The sequence below is a fragment of the Galeopterus variegatus genome, unplaced genomic scaffold (genome assembly GCF_000696425.1).
Source record: "Galeopterus variegatus unplaced genomic scaffold, G_variegatus-3.0.2 Scaffold509, whole genome shotgun sequence".
NCBI lineage: Eukaryota > Metazoa > Chordata > Mammalia > Dermoptera > Cynocephalidae > Galeopterus > Galeopterus variegatus.
In genome coordinates this window covers 489,320-506,740 of record NW_007726620.1, presented here as the reverse complement: position 1 = coordinate 506,740, position 17,421 = coordinate 489,320, and the positions used below count along the sequence as shown (strand labels likewise).

Below are 17,421 nucleotides of genomic sequence, written 5' to 3'. Positions count from 1 at the left end.
GGGGGGGGGGGGGGTGTCTTTTAATATACAAGGTAGGATGGGGGTGGGTGGCCTATCCAATACAGAAGTTACTTCATTCAGAATTTTTCAAATTTAGTTTTATTTTTAACAAAGGATTATTTGTTCAAAAGCACGATTAACTGGAAACATAAAGAAGTAAAACAAATATAGAGAGATGTTCTGATTGAACGGTTGGGAGATAATAGGCCTCCTGCCAGGCAGACCCTCTCATCTTGGCCTTTGGTCTTCTGTGGTCCCTAAGCAGCTCCACCAAACACCCAGGGCTCCCTGGAGAATGTCTGAAACCCATTTATGAAGTCCAGCTTACTTATTTTAACAATAATAAAATAATAAAGAGAAGTTAAGTTTTCTTAACCAGGAAATGTTCTTCAGAGATTAGGGATAGAATTAGGATCTGGCTCCTCTCCAGACGCTCTGTGATACTCTATTTTATTCCCCTAAACACCAGTCATTTTTCTGCACACTATCAATTCATTTGCTCTCTTTTCACAATTCCTCAGAATGCAAAAGGGACTAATATTTGCTTTCAATTCTAGTAAAGAATGTTATTTTTATAGTCTTGCAAAGGGACCATGCAACACCAAGATCAATCTATCTGAGCATTTTCATATGAGTTATCTGGTGAATGAAAAGACCAAAGGAAAGATGTCTTGGGGCTGATAATACAGCATGCTTGGGTACACTCGCCTCCTAGAAATGTTTTGTGGAAGTTTCATTTTTGTTCATGAACATATTGATGAAGGGTCTTTAAATTTTTTCTAGCCCTTCAAAGGTCATTTTAAAATCTTTACACTTTCTCTGTCACTTCTTGCTTCCTAGATCAGGTTATAGATTTCCTGCTGTGTCTCTGTGTTTCCCAGTGAGGCAGATTCTCAATGTTCTTTTAGTGTTTGTCAATTTAATGAACTGTTTTATGACTTAGACCTAAATAATGGTGCTTTTGTAGAGAACAGCAGTGGGGCAGGAAGGAAGGGAGGAGAGAAGGGCTATAGGGTAAAGGGATAAACTCTAACATACTGGAATTGCCTTTTAAAATCCTACACAGATTTTTTCCCTCATTCAGATAACTTGCTGACCTTATCCTATGCTACATCTGATTGCAATTACTTCAGTTTGTTAGGCTGACCAATTTTAGAAACTTGGACAATGTACTTCGTTGCAATCAGATCTGCATTAAAACCCAGAAATGAAGGATAAATCAGTTATTGCCATTGAAGTTATTATGGTGTATTTCTTTCCAAAAGAAATACACTCGTGTCAGCAGGCCTGAACTTCAATTTCTCCAAACTTTTAGCACAACTTCTGTAAAGAAGTCTGCTATATGCTACATAATTAATCCATAATCTTATGAAACTCAGTTTCATGCTGTTTTCAGTCAGTTTTTCCTAATTCTTTTTGGCTCTTCTCCTTTGTAAATTTTATAATTACTAACAAAACATTTGAAGGTGCAAAACCTACGGGGGGAGGGGGAAGAAAACTAGAGAAAAGCCATAAATTTCTCAGCTTTAGAATTTTAACCTTTCTGTTCACCGATAAATATCAATTTATCATTTCTTCAGGCTGCCGCGCCCATGGGTAGAGTGATTTGACAACTTTCTATAGCACAGTGTGATATGAGGGGTACAAAAGAAGGCATCCCTGATTTTAAAATTCCCTCCACAAATTGCCACGGCCTCAGAATCTCCACCTTCACCTTCTGAAGGAAGGATCTGAATGCAGAAGTCTCAGTTAAAATGCAGGTGCATTCCAGGAATGCAGACTACAACCTAGAATCTATGCTCAGTGCTTTGTAATTTGCCAAGGAGAGAGCAAAGCACCGAGACTATGAGATGGAACTTCAAGGGGCAGAGTGAGCAGAGCGGTTAGGGCAGCTAGTCACCCTCTCTGCAATCATAAAATTACATATGAGTATTTTTTTGTTGGCAGGAAAGAGCAGGCCTAGGAGAAATACTTTGGCAAGGCCACCAACACGTGTGGGATAATGAGGGAGACAACTAGCACTCTCAAATACATCTTATTTTTATCTTCAAGGCAAACTTGAGAGTTAGAGCTACTGTCCTAATGGAGAGAAGAGGAACATGAGCCCCCACAGGGCTCAAGTTCCCAGAGCTACTTTACATCAGCATCTGGATTTGGATTCAAACACCTTCAATTTCACTCTCACAAAATAGTGGGAAGGTAGAATGTGTGGAACACAACACATGCAGAGAGACAGAGCAAGCCGAAGCCACCTGTGCCTATTTCACAGTCCTCCTTCTTGGGATGTCTGATATGTGAAACTTTAGGTCTGATGAATTCAGAGTGGGAGTACAAGTAAACTGGTTTCCAGAGGGTAATATTCAGCTTCCAACTCATTTCAGGAGGTTTCTCCCCACCTCCTCCCTGTGTCCGCCCTGTGCTCCAATATTCTACTTTGTCCCATCTGTGCATTGATTCACACCATTCCCTCCACCAGGAAAATTCTTTTCTTTATCTATGCTTGTCAAACTCTAACGAAGTGGTGTAATTTCTGGTGCAGGAGTTAGGGTGCAAAGTCAACACATCAGCATGAATCAGCTTGGTCAAAGTTCATCCTTAAAATCCCTGAAATCACAAAGTTCAATATCACTGGATCTGTCATCACAAACCTCTGACAGTGACTTCCCAGTTCAAAGCCACCCACATTCAAACAAGCATAGCAGGTTAGCTCTAGTTTTACTTATGAATTATCCTTTTCTACCTGGTACCTTCCTATATTAGAGACAGAATATCTATGATGTGTATAGATAGTTTTGCTCTGGCTGGCCAGAACCACTTGCTGAAACATAATCAGATACTTTATGACCTCTGTGGGCATAGCAGTGTCATAGAGAGGCCATGGCAAGTAGAAAATTCTTAAGAGAAGAAAGGCCCCAGGCCCAGCCTGGCAGCATCAGCTAGGTAAAGTGAGTGTTTCCAGGTTAAGGTAGGGAAAGAACCCATCACCCCACCATCTCTCTGGAAATGCCAGAGCCTTCACTCTGTAGAGGTGGCCCTGCCTTGAGATTGATGGACTGTTGTTCACTAAAGCCAAGAAGACCTTACCACAGACTGAACACTGCTTAGGAAGGGAAGGGAACAGAGGAGATTATTGGAAGAATCCTAGGGCAGAAGTGTCATGATGAATAGGGGAAGCAGACTCAAAAATGTTTCCTTGGGTGGTCAAATTGTGGGCTGTGTCACAGGATTATAAACCCCATCTGAAAAGATTACCCAAAATAAGCACAGCAGTGAGACATTTCCTTTCTCCCCTTATATGGACTCAGTGCTGGCCTCAGTCTTTAAATATCTGTTCATCCTGGGTTTGTCTTTCAACATTGGCAGCTTTTAGGTATATGACCTTGAGTGAGTTTTTAAACTGTTCTGTGCCTCACTTTTTATTTCTCAGGTGGAAATAATTGTCATACTTCCCTCAGAGGATTGTTTGATGGATTAAATGAGCTAGTTCACACAAATCACCTAGACAGTATCTGGCCTGCAAGCTCTCAATCAATATTAACCTTGCACCTTAACCGTCATCAATTCATTGGTTGACCATAGCTCAGCTTTCTACTCTATTTCCCACTGCTCCATTTCACATACCCCAGACTCTGCGCTCAGCCTGCACCACCTCAGCTTCAAGACTCTGCTCACATTTCTCTCTCAAGCTGAGTGGCAGAATCTATTAGTTGCTCCCGGTATCTTTCCCCTCCCTCTTTATCCTGAGTTTTAGCTGAGCCCTGGCCACCCAGCTAATGACTACATTTCCCAGGCTTCTTTGCAGCTCAGTGTGGCCATGTGACAAGGTGCTGGCCGATGAGAGCTGAGATGAATTGATGTGTACAATTTTCAGAAAAGACCATTAAAAATGAGTATGCCTTCCATTCTGCTGGCTGAAGTGTGGACATACCATAAGATGGAAGCCACATCATGAGGACAATAGAGCAACAAGACAGAATGAGCCTGGGTCCACAGTGACTTCCCAGTTCAAAGCCACCCACATTCAAACAAGCATAGCAGGTTAGCTCTACTTTTACTTATGAATTATCCTTTTCTACCTGGTACCTTCCTATATTAGAGACAGAATATCTATGGTGAGGATCAGTGTCAGGTCTCTAAGAACTTATGATCTTTAGAGATCTTAAAGTAGAAAAAGAAGGAAAAGAAAGTACTGAGGCTGGCTCTTCCCCTCTTCTTCGCTTCCCTCTTGGTTTAAGGAAAACTGAATTCTCATAACCCACCTCTCTTTCTTGCTAACCAGTACAATTTTTTAAAATTGAGACACTTTGGCTAAACCATAAATTTTATGAAATGTATTCTTTGTAAAATTTGCCATGACTCATCTATGATTGTTCCAAAGAATTATACGACCAATTCATGTCTGTTTTTCCACAGAATGATCTTCCCTCTTTCCTCAATATCTGTCAGCACACATCTGTTCTTCCGTGTACAAAAATTTCACCTCTTGAGAGCCCCAGATTTGACAGAATCCAGTTTGCCTCATTTTTCAAACAGTGTTAATTCAGGTTAAAAATACTTTTCTCATCATGTTATTGCAAGGGTCTTCTTTTATTCCATCCCATGCTTTAGTCTATCCTGGATCTAACACTTACTTAATTAGCATTTTACTGTTGGTGAGGGGAGCTCAACAAAACTTAGCTATCACTTCGCACCCCATGTCAAATTTCATGTGGAACATTAAAGGAATGAAGGAAGGTATTACTTTCCTCAGATGATACAAGATACACTCTTAAAATTCAGTCCTCTTGGAAAATGTCTTCCCCAAATACTCTTCTATCGCACCCCATGTCAAATTTCATGTGGAACATTAAAGGAATGAAGGAAGGTACTACTTTCCTCAGATGACACAAGATACACTCTTAAAATTCAGTCCTCTTGGAAAATGTCTTCCCCAAATACTCTTCTATCTGTAAGGTAATTTCCTTTTTAGTGGGTTTCACAATGCAAAACAGGCACAGTTTATTTATACCCAAGTCCAGGGAAATGAATTTATATGTACTCCAGAGGAAAAGTTCCATGGGAACATCCACACTTACTTTCAGACTATAGGCATCTCAGCAACATATCCCTTTCCCTAAAGATCTTAAGGGTCCCTAAGTTTTCATGAGGCAAGCCATTTCCACCCATGCTGTCCATGGAAGACTAACTGGAATCACTGTTACCCCTTTGAATCTCTTCAGCTGGTTAGTGTGAAGAGATTTATTAGTTTCCAATTAGAAGAAAGGTTCTGCCCCTTATAAAACATACAGGAAAAGACATTATGTCTGCCCTCAAAGAAGTGCCAATCTAGTTCCAGAAACTTGTGAGAGTCTCTGGCTTTTCAAGACCTGTTAAAAGGACAAAGGCAAAGCCCCCCAGGTACCTCATAAAAGAGAATCCCTGAAGAACAGCTATACTCTCCCCTGGCTGTTCAAATGCTTTATGTTTGTCCTCATACCACCTGAATTTAAATAGGCTTTTTAATCTTCAGTGAGTTAAATTCCTAGCAGGGGCTGTCTCTTATAAATCTTTGTTGTTCTCAATGCCTAGCCTAGTGCCTTATGCACAATATACCTTTATAAATGTACAAAAGAGTGGATGAGTAAATTTCTGATACAGCATCAATGTAGTTTACAAAACTATCTAATTCATCTTCAGGTCCACATCCAGGACATTACGGTACAATATTTCTGTTTATGCCTGAGAGACACTAAAGACCCCGTGCTTCCATTTATCCATCCAAATCTTCAACAAATATTTACTGAGAGCTCAGTATATGTCAGATATTGTTTTAGGTGCTGGGAATACAGTGGTGAATAAGCCAAGAATTTTCCCTAATGAAGCTTACATTCTACGGAGAAAGTAATGCTGAGGAAAGAATTTCTCTGTAGCAATGAAACAGCCAGTGAGGGAAGGAAGATTACAACCATGTAGGTTTGGGCTTACAGGTAGATAGAACTTATTTATTCAAGATTTATAAAATTCAACAAGAAAATAGCTTTTGTCTCACAAGCAAATAAACCAAAATGAATCACTGCTTGAAAAGTAGAAATGAAAAATTATTACAATTCTCTCCTTACCTAACTGGTACATCCATAAGGGAAACCTTTTTAAAACAAATTTAAATAAAAATTAAAACTGTGTCCCAGAAAGAAATATGTGAACGATATTTGCATGAAATTTTATTCTGTGCTTTAAGCCAATGTTTCTCTAATTTATGTGCTAACCCTCCTCAAGTCCTTCTGTCTCCTTCAAATATATTTTACAGATAAGGTGCCCAATTTTTAAAAAGTACTTATGTCTTATGTAATCTACTGAATAAAATAATGTTAATGAAAACCACAAAAGTTATGCATTTAACCCATATGGAAGTTAACACTTCTTAGCTTCCCCCTTCTTGCCCCCTTTCTTGGTCCCCCATCCTGTGTCTGAAACATGAGTGACTGAGGTAGGGATTAGTGATGAATGAGGTAACATTTCTTCCTCTCTAAAATTTAAATTTTTAATTTGCTATATTTGAATCTCCATCAGACAGGTGCTTTTGATCACCAATGGTAGATAAAGATGGAGAGTCTAAATAGATCCTTCACTAATTAGAACATTTATTTTTAAAGTAGAAAATTTGAACTTAACATGCTGTTTATTGTTTATCATAAACTCTATGTCTCTTGCTAAATATTAAATTAGATATTGCTTCCTCCATATATTTGTGACTGCTGAAAATATCTGGCTAAGTTCATTTTGGAAATATTTTATTTCTATGATGTAATCCCCAGAAAGACCACGTCAGGAATTTTGCAGCTTTTCTTTGAAAAATAATACATTGATGATATACATGTCAGCCATACTTTATCCATACCTACACTTTTAACTCCTAATGATTAAACATTTGAAAAGAACTGTGTCTGAACTTCCTTCTAGACCACCAGTCCAACCCTGGGCCAGGTATCCCAGTGGGAAGTCCTGGTACCCAGACCACTAAGGTACTTTCAGGGAGGGGCAGAAAATGGCGGGCTCTCACCAAAGCACCCAGAACTAAGCAGGCTCCAGTAAGGAAGACAGGGTCGGCGAGGAAGCGGAGGGAAAGGGAAGGAGTCTGGGTTCTGCGGTGATGCTGCCCGGATGCTCACGAACTCATTTCTTCTTCTGAGCCCAGGAATAAGCTCCACTTGCCCCCTCCCTGGCAGTTAGAAGAGGCCACGAGACTGACTTCTGGGCCCTGGAGAGTGAGAGGAAGTGACGCTTGCCCCTCCCAGGCCTCATCCATGAGAGGCCCTGCGCCCGCGCATGCGCTGGCTCTTCTCTTCCGGGTCAACCCCCTGCAGAGGCCCAAGTGCGGCTCTCTTGGGAGGTGCCAGTGGGTAGTGGAGCCACTAGATGGAGCCCGCCCAGGCCTGTGAATGTCTGAGGGCAACAGAGCACCCACATTGGATGGGAGTCGTAAGAAATAAATCTTCTCTGCATGAAGCCACTGAGGTTTTGGGTTATTTCTTAGCAGAGTAGCCTTCCCTAATAGTGCAGATAAAGAAATGACTCGGTAATGACAAACGCCATTTCTTTTTCTAGTCCCGTGAAGCAGTTAGTCCTCATGATCAAGGCTCATTTGTGACATCTCTCATGAGACAAGCATCAGAAGCTGCCCCACGTCCCCTGGGCAAGGGATGCATCCTGGCCCTTTACAGACCGCAAAAACTTAGGGGGAGGGTTTCATTGCTCACGTGGGGCTGGAAAGTTCTTGGATGCCCTACTGATGGCGAATGATTTCTTTATTCCTTGGGTGGGGAGAGGGGACGAATCCTAGGGCAGTAATGTTAGATTTCATTGACATGTGAAGCAATTTTGGCAAACCTAGCGAGCCTTTTGGTTGTGATTTATATCTAGTCAGGGAGAAATGACATCTGGGATGTCTGATTTATTCACTAGCAAAATGCTGGCTGAACCTAAAATAAGAAAATAGAGATTTATGTAACAGATTGCAGAGCCTTAATTTAAGAATGGTTAGGAAACCAGCAAACACTCCAGGGCTCTGCTCTGCTTGGAATCACATGCTGCAAGTTAATGTTACCTTTCTTAAAGTATTTAGTCACATGTTGAGGGCATTATTTCTTCAAAATTCAGCACCTGAATCTTTTCTAGATGACTGTTTCATACTGAAATACATCCTGGCATTCAATTACATGTCAGCTGCCATAAAGAAGCAAACAACTCTGTGGAAGTCAGCAGAGAGCTATAGTCTATTGTAATTCTACTGGGAAGCCCACAACCTACTTCATATTAATCTCCAAGTCAGGAGAACTGGAAAAATACCGGGACTTGATGAGTAAGGAATTCTGTCCCTTCTATTAAGAGACCATCTGAAGTCAATATCATAATTGTTTTTTCTTCAAAACCTAATAAGATTTTCTGGGATATACTCAATGTTGTAAATACCAAAATGCAATTTGTCTCTAGTCTCAATGCCACTGGATGTGTTCTTGCAGAGCTACCTATTTCTTGTCTTGGGAGCTCTGAATCAGATAACAGAATTCCCCTTCCTGCCTGCCTGTTTGCAATGGCTCTTGCTAGTGCTCCTTTCTTCTTTAAAATTCCCCATTTAAAAGAAGAAATTGCATTGAGGAATCCTTCCTGCAACATGAAATTTTGCTAACTCATCATGCCTTTTTTGATAGTGAGGCTTGGAAAGAGTCACTGTTGTCATGATTGGGGATGAGATTTTTGTCGCTAGCAAGTCTAACTTTGGTAAACCTGATAAGGCTACTCAGTTGCCCCATCTCAGTTCTCTCTTCTGTTGGAGACAGACTATCAAGTGTCTCAGGAAACATGGTTTTAGCTTCTTTACAGCCTTCACTCTGGGCAGCACAGCTCCCAGGATGAATGATGAAATAAGTAACTCCTATCTCCCTCCCCTCTGCATGGATTTATCCCTTTGCTCAGGAAGAGCATGCTATCTTGCTGATGTTGGACAATTCCTTGGCTCGGCCATGGCCTCTGCCTCTACATCTGAAACAAGGCCAGGGATGAGGACTTGATTCTTTCTTGCACCAAAATTAAGTGCTTCTTTCTTCTCTTTCCTTGGAAAGAATTTTGTAAATGATTTCATTCTTATGTGCTAACGGATTTTGGTCCCAGTTCTTAAGGCAGGGATGGGAAGAAGAGAGAGCTGCAAAATCCATCAATGTGGATTCTTATAAGAATGTAGAAAGCATTTACCTGAAAACCAGGCAGGTGGCGTTGAAGGGGAGCTGTGTGCATTCCTTGTTGTCCATCTCTTGTGGTGTTCGATCGTGGACATTAGGTTGTACAACTGCTTCCAAGAATATCTGTCTATTTAACAACGACAACAAATTTTCTTAGCCAAAGATATGGATCTTTAGTGAATATGAAATTTAATCCACAAAACTAGAAAGCAATAAATGTCACATTTATTTATTTTCTTAATCTGCTCCAAGTTCCCTTTTCTCCAAGGTTGTGAGAAATTCCATCACTGTTTTTACTAGGCTCTTCATTCCCACCTCTCCAGTCCTGCAAAGTTCCCTGTGATGTTAGGCATTTGGCAGTGTTGGGGGGAGTGCCCCTGGTCTTCTGTTCATAGGTGCTCATCGTCACTGTTTGGTTTGCTACCCAAGCGCAAGAGGTCCCTGAAGGCAGGAGCTCCCCAGCTTCCATGCCAAGCTTGGACTCCCAGGAGCTCAGCTTTTATGTTCAGCCTTCTCCCTCAGCCCCCCAGAGAAACCCCTTCTGAAGTTCTGTGTATAAGCATGTGATGGGGAGGAGTATTTAGCCCTTTCTGGGGCCTCCAGTTTCCTTCCCTCCTTTCAGCCCTGTCAATTCTCTCTTGAACTCCAAGTACTATAATTCATCCACCCTCTCCACCCACTCCCCTCCCAGGACCATCCAGTGTAACGAGCTGAGTTTTCCCCAATGACCATTGGGAAGAGTTGTCCTCCTTGCTTGGTAACTCTTCCCTTTCTCCCTGTGATTTTCCTCTTTTTTTTTATTTTTTTTATTTTTGGCCAGTATACAGATCCAAACACTTGACGTTGGTATTAGAACACCACACTGTAGCCCACACCTGTGTCCCAAAATAAGGAAACACAGATGCCTGGCCACAAGAACAGAATAACAGTCAATAAATCCATAAGCAATCCCTCAACAAATAACCAGAGATGGAATATGAGGCATCATTGAGAAGGTGAAAGAGAAGAAAATATGGGGCAATGTGAGCACTCGGCTCCCCTCCTTGTCCCTCCACTGGGAAAAGAGCCCTGACCACTTGTATCCAGGCACAGGAAGAAGAAAGCCTTCATAGGAAAGGGACCCTATTTAATCTGGGAAAGAACAAGCTTTTGAATGAGAAAAATTTGGACTCAAATGCAGGTTTTATCATTTAGAAACTGTGCAACGTTGTACAAATTAATCCCTGCTCTGCTGCTTGGTTCTCTCTGTAAAATGGGATAGTAAGACCTTCCTTGCAAATAACTCAATCAGGAGCAAATGAGTCCCCTCTCTCCTTGATCCTTCTCCCAAATGTACCAAATTACTCGCTCGGATACTGGGGGAAGGGGCAAGAAATGGCAAAAAGGACAATGGAGACATCCTAAAAATCCAAAAAGATTTTCTGCTCCAGCCCAACTTCTTATTAAACTTCACACACCAAATCAAGTAGGTGAAAAGAGACATGCTGGGGATGAGATTCCACTATTCCTACCTCCTCTCCTCCCCCCATGAACCAGAACCAGTGGAGACATCCTAAAACTCCAAAAAGATTTTCTGCTCCAGCCCAACTTCTTATTAAACTTCACACACCAAATCAAGTAGGTGAAAGGAGACATGCTGGGGATGAGATTCCACTATTCCTACCTCCTCTCCTCCCCCCATGAACCAGAAGGTGATCCTGTCAAATGTAGTGTCAAAGTGCTGGAGTCAACCAGACCTGGGTGTGACTCTCAACTTCATCACAAGAGGCTATGTGAGCCCACCGATGTGTGAAATAGAGATAATCCTACTTATGATATAGTTATTGTAAGAAAAAAAGGAGATGATGCACAAAAGGTTTAGCCCAGTGCCTGACAAGAGTAGTGTTGCTCCTGTCATTTTTATTATCATAATTAACATCTTCTGTCTACTTGCTAAGAAACCTTTCAATAAATACATCAGTTACTGAGATTTTTCCTTTTCCTCTTTTTTACTTGGTTTATTCCCAAACAATTTTTTAGCCTCTTCCTGATTATGTTCGATCATGTGTAAATTCCATTAACCCATGAACTTGGAATCCTAATAACTCTTTGCCTTCCAAAGCAGCTCCAAAACACAAGAGTTCACTAACAACAGAGAACTGCTTCCATGGAACTGAGAATGAACATCCCGACCCACACTGCAAAGTGAAGTTTATGTAGGACATATGCATATAAACAGTCTCACCTTCACCCAGGATACCATCCTTTATTATTATTATTACTCTCTGTTTTCCTCTTGAATGCTGACGAGTTGCACCAGGTATTTCCTTCTCACTCAGATACCAAAATAAAGTTTCTTCCAAACTTCTGGCTTTTGAGTTCTTCTGCCAGGGTGTCAGAGCCAGCTCCTGAGTCACTCAGCTGAAAGCCAAGCTGAGGGAAGGTGGTTTTCATTTCAGGAACTCAGGTTGGCTTCATGGAGATGAAACACAGCAGCATCAATAAATAGGATAGAAAGGAAGCAGTTATAAAAGAGAAATTTAAACTGAAAGTATAAAATAATTAAACAGCAATACAATAGAAAGCATTTCTATATGTTGGGAAAAAAGAATAAAAGGATCATAATTAGAGGGAGAACAAGATCTGATTCTGCCATAACACAGCCAACATGGACAGAAACAGCATTTTCTTAAATGCATAGCTTTCTTATGGAAATAGCCCGGACTATTTTTAATGGGTATTTCTAAGTACCATTTTTTCTTTCACTTATTCTGTAAATATTTGTAAGCACCTCCTATGTACCAGATGCTGGGGCTACAACAGGGAACAAGACACTGAAGTCCCCTGACTTCATGGAACTTCTATTCTACTAGGAAAGACAGATTATAAACGAGGAACCCCAAGGGATGATGAACAAACTGTGTGACCCTGGGCAAGTGTCTTTATGTTCCTATGCCACCATTTCCTCATCTATATAAGGGGACTGCTATGGGTTAAATGTGTGCCCTAAAAGTTCATATATTGGAAGCCTTGACCTCTATTGTAACAGTGCTAAGGGGGTGGGAAATCTGATCATGGTATTTGAAAGGGGGGGCCTTTAAGAGGTGATTAGGTTGTGAGGACTGGGCCTTCCTGAATTGATTGATCCATTCATGGAGTAAGGAGAGTGGTTCTGATGGCTTTTAAAGGACAGCATGTGAGGAGATTAGCACTCTTGCTCAGCCCATTCTCACCATGAGACACCCTGGCTACCACAGACCCTGTAGAAAGTTCCCACCAGAAGAAGCCCTCACCAGACGTGTTCCCTGAACCTTGGAGTTCCTACCCTCCAAAACTGTAAGAAATAAATTTCATTTCCTTATAAATTATCCAGTTTCAGGTATGCTGTTATAAGCAACAGAAACGGACTGATACAAGGACTATTAACAATCCCTTCCTCACGTGGTGTGCAGGCTTGGTGTGGGGGTAAAGGAATTGCTCTGTATTCAGGGCTGAGTACAGAGCCTGGCCCCGGGTCAGCCTTACCTCAGTGTGACCTGTTACAGCCCCCACTGGGATGGAAGCTCACAGGGCAGGGACCTCTAGTCCATTTGTTCATTGCCATCCCCAGGGTTTAGGTCAGTGCCTGAAATAAAATTAGGTGCTCAATAAATATTTGTTGAAAGACTGAAATTTTTAAAAAGTCATAGATTGTGATTCATGTATGAAAGAAATGAGCAGGGTCCTCTGAAAGAGAGGACTGGAAGAGCAGAGAGCAGGATTGGCACAGCCAGGAGGAGTGTCTCTGTGAAGAGCCAGGAGAATATTCTAGAAAGAGGGAATGAGAGCAAATTCATTATGGCAGAGAAAGCTTGCTGTGTTCAAGCATCTCCTGAAAGCTGTAGTCACCACTATCCATCTCCTGCTTTTTCCTTCCCTCCTTATTACTTAGTCTCCTTTCCCCACACAGCAGAACACAACTTCTCGCAATAAGAATATCTCTCAATTTGAATATTTCCTATTAGGTCTAGTACTGAGATGTATAGGGAGCAGGAAGAGGAAGAACACGTGGTCCCCAAATATCTCAGCTCTCCACAGACTCAAAGAAACCTGCTTAGTCGCACTGTGGTCACACTGGAGTTCACAGATATCTCTCCTACCTTTTTTCCCTGTGTTTCACACCCCTTCCTGAGGATGCTTGACAACTCGGAATTCCCAAGACTTGTCCTTAAGCATTTAAGTGAAGAGAGTGCACCATGTCTCATAAAATTGTTCCCCAGTGAGGGATTCCATCCTATGTGTTTCCATCCCTAAGGCTCAAAACTCTTCTAAAAAGAGTTGCTGACATGTCTTCAGAAATGGTCATATTTTCTCAAAAGAGCAAGTGGCATTCTTTTCTTAATAATAAATAAAGCAGACTTCTCGCTGTTTTACGATGAGAACTCATGTAGTCTAGCAGGATTTGCCTCCAACCAGAAAGACAGGAAGGAAGGAGGACCCACAACTCCTCCTGAGAGATAATCAAGTGGCCAGGCCACAGATGTGCCCATCTGGATGGTGGGACACATCCACTTCCATCACACAGTTCCCAAAACTGTCCCGTGCCCCGACAGTCTCCGTTGACCTTCTCAAGTTAGTTGTCTCCTAGCCATGCAAAGGGAAGAGAAGTAAGTAAAGGAATGAGCGTGTTCTCTCTGACAGCCAGTGTAAAGGAGCAGAGAACTTCTAAGTAAGGTCTCTGCTGGCTTTGTCATGGCTGTTTAATATCCAGGACATGATCATCAAATTGAGAAATGCCATTCCTTTGGAAGTAGATAAAAATTTCACATTATACAATATCTTTCTACTGAAAACCAACATTGATTTCTCCTTTCTTTTTCCCACAACTGGGTGGATGTACTTCTGAAAGCGCCCAACTGGGAGCCTGGGAGCCTAGCGCTCAGGATGACATTTTGATCTTTGGGACATTCCCCTTGGCCTCAGCATCCTTGTCTATAAAATAAAAGGCACTGGGCCTGGTGTCTGTTCCAGCTCTCAAGCATTCCATGGTTCTATTTTACAAGCATAAACGTGTGGATGTGCATCCGGCACACCCAAAGAGGAATTTGCCCTGTTTGGGTTCCATTTAGTGAACACTGCCACTTGCTGCCTCTGCCAATATCAATTGGACCTATCTAGTTCAGATACGTTTCTGTAGCAAGTCCAGACAGGATTATTTTCTATTAGATTTTTAAAAGAGAAAAAAATACACACACACACACACACACACACACACACACACACACACACACACCTACTTGCTGCCTCTGCCAATATCAATTGGACCTATCTAGTTCAGATATGTTTCTGTAGCAAGTCCAGACAGGATTATTTTCTATTAGATTTTTAAAAGAGAAAAAAATACACACACACACACACACACACACTCTCTCTCTCTCTCTCTCTCCAGATCTCTGTGTGTAAGCATGTTAATTAACTGTATATTCTATGTTCCATAGCATCAGTTTATTGACATTATGTTTACCCATAAAGATCCAGAGTTACAACAACTAACAACAATAACATACATCTATAATTATAGGGTGGTTTGTGGTATTACCTCCAATCTTTCCTCACCAAGGTATTGATGAAACCCTTAGCCAGATACCTGTAAGGCAGAGATCTCTCTCATGGTCCTGTGCTTCTCTTCTTTTCGTAGGCCTTCCTCAGAACACAGCAGGAATCCTCCTGTACTCCATAGCTGTGTTTAGGGAATCTTCTTAATAGACCGATTTGGAGAATTCTTAGTGTCTTCTATGATTTCACAACATTCACACATTAAAGTTCAGAGTCTTCATCAGGCATCTTTATATAACTCTGGCTATTTCTATTCCTTCTTGTGAATGCACAGACTCATGCGAATGCAAGACTGTGGAAAGTGGGGCTGGTCTCCAGGGCCCACTCTCCGACATGGGATTCCTGCCATTTGCCTGATACAAATACTTTCTTCTCTCTGCCCAAAGCCATGGAAAGGCTTTTACAGACCACCCTGACTTTTGGAGAGAAAAGGACATCTGAACAGACTGTGTGGAAGCCATTACCCCAAGGTGACTCCCTGAGTTTTGCCAGCCAATGGCCCTGGAAGGATAGCAGTGAGTCAAACCATGAACTTTCCAGTCACAGGGATTTTCTTGTTTAACCGTTTCGCCCTCATGTGTTCCACATCATACTCTCTTGATTGTCAGGGATTTGTCCTCTTTAGCTCAAGCACCCGGTGATTCACCATTTATCAGGAACTACAGAAGAGGAAGCTCAGCAAAGCCTCCTTTTAAAAATTGGCCCAGAATTCTGTAAGTGGGTTGAAATGAGTAGTGGAAACAGATGACTTTAATTCATCTCATCTGCTCGTTACCTGCAGTGCAGATGCATGTGTTTGTGAGCATTGCAGCATACGTTCCATTTTTCTTTGACCGCATTCCTTGACCTTGTCAATGCCCTGGAGATCTTTAAATTCCCCTTCTCAGAAGGTTATATATAATCTCAGCATCCCTGAATTTCCAGCCTGTGCTTTTCATGTGATCAACAAAAAATGTATTAATTCTTGTAATACTGTGAAAGCTACTTCTTGTTTCTACTGAAAACTGGGATTCATTTTCAGCATTTCCTTACAATGTGTCCCCGTGCCCACTCTCTTCAAAATGTGTGACTGTAATTCATTACTCTGATCATTTCTGTTACTTTCACTCTAAGTATTTGTTCAATTTAAACCCTAGGAGTCATCTATTAACGGTGCATGTAGATCTACCTAATCTTAGCAAAGGGTTGGTTTATTACTAAAAAAATAAATTATATCATAGACTCCATAGATCTCCAGGAAAATATATGGTGGTCTCCATCCCCTGTGATAAATAATATTCTTCTTCTGATTATCCTACTTGAGATGCACAAATGAAAAGTCTACCAAAGCCCTTACCACCGTTCATGCTCAACACAGGCTCCTGCATGAAGGCTTCTGTGGTGACTCCTGCCTTCAGGTCCACCTCTCCTCTGCAGTCCCATAGTGTCAATGCTCAGTTAGCATTTAATCAGATCCTGTGTCATGCTGACAATTGTTATTCTGTGTCAGGTGATCTTGTCTTGCCAATTACATTAGCACTTCCTTGAAGGCAGTATACATGTTAGTAGAACTTGGAGGCTTCCCTATAAAGAATAAAATGAACCCTTTCCTGTGATCCTCTATCACCCTCTTCTCCCCTCTAGAAAGATAGTTTCCCTTCTAGAAAAATAAAGGTGTAATTTTTTTCTGACATTCTTGTCTGTATCAACAGATTGTGAACTCATTGAAGACGAGCCAATGTTTTATGCACCTTTATATCTTGTATGCCCAGTGCAGAACAACTTTTCAATAAGTGTTTGTTCCACAATGAATGCATAAATAGATAAACAAAACAAACAAGTGATTGTCAAGAATTCTTAAATTCCTTGTAGTGCTTTAATACAATGTTTTAACAGAGCACTTATTAAATATTAGGTAATCTATAAATACTGCACTTTGACAATTCAATGAGTCTTATATTTTCAACTGGCCAAAGTTATTTTCCCTACCAATATTTTCCCAAGTGAGTAAACCATTCAATAATGTGCAAGAGGAATCAGTCACTGCTAAGATGTAAATAAAATGTAGCACTCTGCACTGAAAAATGTGACCTGAAAATAGTTGCTAGTTTATACATAACACTCTTAGAGAAGTGCAGAAATGTTCAGTGATTCCTACATGTTTGATAGCTCCAAGAACGACATCAAAGTATCATTTTTTTAAATGCTGCTAAATGTGAAAAGTTGACAGTCTGCCGTGGCTCCTGCTGAGGGTCTGCCTCCTGGCTGGTATCTGGGAGAAATATTTTCTTTGTGTCATCAAAGTTTACAGTGACTATTGAAGTGGACTTTCACCTTGCCTGAGACCCCTAACAAAATTCCGCTCTATCTCTTCTTTCTATGCTCCCTGCAAAAGAGCTAACCTAAAAATCACATCAGCCAGTTCATCCCACTGTTATTTCAAAGTGCAACCCACATGTGAGAACGGAGCCCGTGGCAAGCCGTTCAAGGTATTAAAACCGTGACTCACTGCCAGACAGAAAAAATGTATTCTCTGCATAGAAATTCAGTAACATGTTATAGCTAAAATTTAAAATTAAAAAACAGACCTGCTATAGATTTGTATAAATGGTGGCATTACAACATAAATCTGCAAAGAAAGGTCTAATTTTCC

At 41.2% G+C, this 17,421-nt stretch overlaps 1 long non-coding RNA gene across 2 annotated transcripts in view; it reads right to left on the bottom strand.

Moving 5' to 3' along the window:
- Positions 1 to 12,805, bottom strand: part of LOC103587978 — a 33,554-nt gene extending 20,749 nt beyond the window's left edge. Inside the window, exons 1-4 of one of the 2 annotated variants that reach the window (XR_550276.1) lie at positions 12,720 to 12,805; positions 11,440 to 11,666; positions 9,229 to 9,342; positions 7,078 to 7,237 (exon numbers count right to left, since the gene is read on the bottom strand). This is a non-coding gene — a long non-coding RNA (uncharacterized LOC103587978). Of the gene's footprint in view, positions 1 to 7,077; positions 7,238 to 9,228; positions 9,343 to 11,439; positions 11,667 to 12,719 lie in introns of those variants that run through there. The other variant, XR_550277.1, reaches the window with a different exon arrangement.
- Between the last annotated feature and the right edge of the window lie 4,616 nt (positions 12,806 to 17,421).